General features: G+C 45.1%; 1 non-coding gene across 1 annotated transcript; it reads left to right on the top strand.

Moving 5' to 3' along the window:
* The first annotated feature begins 1,157 nt into the window (after positions 1–1,157).
* On the top strand, positions 1,158–1,291 carry LOC132532542 (small nucleolar RNA SNORA70). The gene has a single exon (XR_009544485.1). It is a non-coding gene; the product is annotated as a small nucleolar RNA SNORA70 (small nucleolar RNA).
* The last annotated feature ends 2,313 nt before the right edge of the window (positions 1,292–3,604 follow it).

Below are 3,604 nucleotides of genomic sequence, written 5' to 3'. Positions count from 1 at the left end.
AATTTGATTGTTGCTGAGGCTTAATCCTCAGCACTGCCACTCCCAGCTCCTCCCTGGTCCTTTCTTTGGTCGGCAGCCTGCACACACCCTAATCAGCTTGAATAGGAACTTCCTATTAGTGAGAGAAGGGAATCCTCATGCCCACTCCATCTCTCTGGTGAGCTTCCTGTTTTTCCACCCCTACAAAATGTTTAGAATGACTCAATTCATGAAGCTTCCCCCCTTCAGGTGGGGAGTGGGGGCTTGAACCTGGGCTCTTGTGTATGGTCACATCTGTACTTAACCAGGTGAGCTACTGCCTGGCTCAAAATATTTTGAAAGTAAAAATAAATTAGGGGACAGGTGGTGGCACACCCAGTTGAGTGCATGTTACAATATGCAAGGAATGAGGTCTAGGTGGTGGCACACCTGGTTAAGACCACACATTACAGTGCTTAAGGACCTAGGTTCAAGCCCCTGGTCCCCACCTGCAGGGGTGGGGGGTGTCGGTTGTGGCCAGGTGTCGGGCTGCGCCGTGGAGGAGAGAAAGAGAGGAGGTCCGGAGCAAATGGGGTACACAAATCTTTATTATAGGATGGGGGGGGGTAGCTCAGGCCATGTGGAGTCAGCCGTCCCCACTACCTCACCAGGGGGGAAAGCGCTTCGTCAATGGTGAAGCAGGGCTTCAGATCTCTCTCTGTCTCTTTCCCTCTCTGTTTTCCCTTCTCAATTCCTCTCTGTCTCTATCCAATAATAAATAAATAAAATTAAAAACAATATGCAAGGAAGCGGGTTCAAGCACCCTGCAGAAAAAAAGCTTTGTTAGAGGTAAAAGTGTTGTAGTTGTCTTTCTCTCTTCCTCTCCATTTCCCCCCTTTCCTCTTCATTTCTCTCTGCCTCTATCAAATAAATAAAATAAAATATTTTTAAAAATAAATTAAAAAGTAAAAAAGGATAGAGTACAATGTGGGATGAGGTAAAGAAGAATGCAGAATGACTCAACCTGGGCATGGGAGATAGTATAGTTATTATGCAAAAAGACTGTAATGCCTGAGGCTCCAAAGGCCCAGGTTCAATCCCCTGCACCACTATAAGCCAAGGCTGAGCAGTGCTCTGGTAGGAAAAAATAAAAGAGAGAGAAAGAGAAGAAAGAGGAGGAGGAAGGAGAGGGACTCCACCTGCCACCAATTAAGCCAACTATGCTTCCCTCCGCATGGAGTCTGGGATGCAAAGACTGCAAACAGTGGCCTCCAGGGTAATATCTGCAGCCTGTTGCCTGTACACGTTGCTCTAAGGGACCTTGGAGATAGCCCTTTCTACTGAGTATTCATTTCATGCCTCACCACCTTTTCCTTGCACATTGACTATGTGCTTTTTAACCTGGTGCTCCACTGCATGGCCTCCTTTTTCTCTCCTCCTCTAACTCCCCCTTTTCTTTCAATTTATCTGTCTCTGTAAACAAAAGAAAAAAGAGGAAGAGAAAGAAAATGCCCTCCAGGAGCTGTGAATTCAACATGCAGGCACAAAGCCCAAAAGATAACCCTGGTTCCCTTTTGGGAAAAATAAATAAATTAATTAATTAAATTTTCAATCTTTCTTATTATTATTTATTTTCTTGTTTTATTCACCATTCCCGTCACCAAAGGTCTGTGTTCTCATCCTCATAGATAACCATTATAGTTCTCCCAGTCTTAGGTTGGCATTTCTTTTCTCACATTCATATACTCAATTGTCTGTATTCCACATAAGAGTCAAACCATTCTGTAGTTGGGCTTCACCTCCTTCCTTGCTTCATTAAGCATAATCTTCTCCAGCTCCATTCACTTTATCTCAAAAGACACAATATCATACTTTCCCCATAACTTTTTTATTATCTTTATTTATTGGATAGAGACAGCCAGAAATCGAGAAATAGAGGGGAATGACAGAGAGGGAGAGATGGAGGCTGGGTGGTGGCGCACCTGTTTGAGCACACATGTTACTAAGCACAAGGATCCAGGTTCAAGCCCTCAGTCCCTACCTGCAGGGGGAAAACTTCACAAGCGGTGAAGCAGTGTTTGCAGGTATCTCTGTCTCTCTCCTTCTCTCTCCCTACCCTCTCAATTTCTGGCTGTCTCTACCCAATAAGTAAATAAAGATAATTAAAAATTGTTTAAAAGAGAGAGAGGAAGACAGACAGAGACATCTGCAGAACTGCTTCACCACTCGCAAAGCTTCCCCCCTGCAGATGGGGACTGGAGGCTCGAACCAGGGTCCTTGCACATTGTAACGTGTGCTCAACCAGGTGTGTCACCTGGCCCCTGTCCCATAACTTTTTCATCCAGTCATCTGTCGAAGGGCATTTTGGTTATTTACAGGATTTTGCTATTGTAAATGAAGCTGCTATAAACATATATCACTTCAAGTTAGTGTTGTTATATCTTTTGGGTAAATGTCGAGGAGTGGAATTGCTGGATCATAAAGTATTTCCATTTGTATTTGTTTAAGAATTCTTGGGGCCAGGTGGTGGTGCACGTGGTTAAGCACACATGTTACAGTATGCAAAGATCCAGGTTCAAGCCCCTGATCCCCACCTGGAGGAGGAAAGCTTCAGGAATGGTGAATCAGTGCTGTGTTGGTACACCTCTGTTTATTACAAGCATGGGAGCAGTTAACACCCCCCCCCCCCCATGGGAGCGGTCTCAGCCCCCATTCTCTCCCTTCGCCAAGAACCTGAAGAATCCCTAGCTAAATTCATTAACAGAGTTCAATCAGGTTTGGAGAGAAAGATTTCTGATCCTGATGCCTGTTTCCTTCTCTTGTGCTCTATAGTCTAGGACAGGATGCTTCCTGATTTTCCTCAGGTGTGCCTCAGTCTTAAAGACGAGCACCCTGACAGATGGATTGTGGCAGCTCAAGAGACAGATTCTATAACCCACCAAGCTTTAGCCATGGCACAAGCCTTCAGGGGACTGCTTTAGGTGTGGCGGTTCTGGGCATTGGCGGAATGAGTGCCCCAATCCTAGGTGTAACTTCCGCCCCAGCCGGATTCCCGGAAGCCCCAAATGCTTTGTCCTAGATGCCAGAAAGGTTTTCATTGGAGGAAAGATTGTTGGGCTAAGTTTCATAGAAATGGTAGCCGTCTGCCACTTTTACCAGAAGTGGGACAGCCCTCAGCCCGGCATCCAAAAGGAACCCTAGACACAGTGTTTAGTGCTTTGTGGGCCACTCCTGTCTTGGGGAAGAGCCCAAAAACAAAACCTCCCTACCGCTTCTCTCTCCCCCCTTGTTCTCTCTGAATATCTTAAGCTTACTGTATGCCCCCTCTGCTTCACCCATCACCCTTTGAAAGTATCAGGTTAGGCAAACAGTCTGCTGTCACTATTTCAGCAAAAAGTCTACAGCTGTAAACCCCTGCTCCATGCTATGATTGGCCAGCTGTGTTTTGTAAGTGAGTGATTTGAATGACTAAATTTTTTTGTACGACACATTTTGTTCAGGGTACTCTGAAACTTAATTGACCTTATATGGAAATGCTGGACGCGGCAGAGGTTTCTGGAGACGTCCAGAAACAGTCCTAAAAATTTGTTTTTTTTTCCTCTTTTGATGTTTTTTTAAGTCTTGGTGTAAATGTGAAACGTTTAGT

This window comes from Erinaceus europaeus, chromosome 13 (assembly GCF_950295315.1).
Source record: "Erinaceus europaeus chromosome 13, mEriEur2.1, whole genome shotgun sequence".
In the NCBI taxonomy this organism is placed as follows: Eukaryota; Metazoa; Chordata; class Mammalia; order Eulipotyphla; family Erinaceidae; genus Erinaceus; species Erinaceus europaeus.
This window is presented reverse-complemented; position numbering and strand designations above follow the sequence as displayed.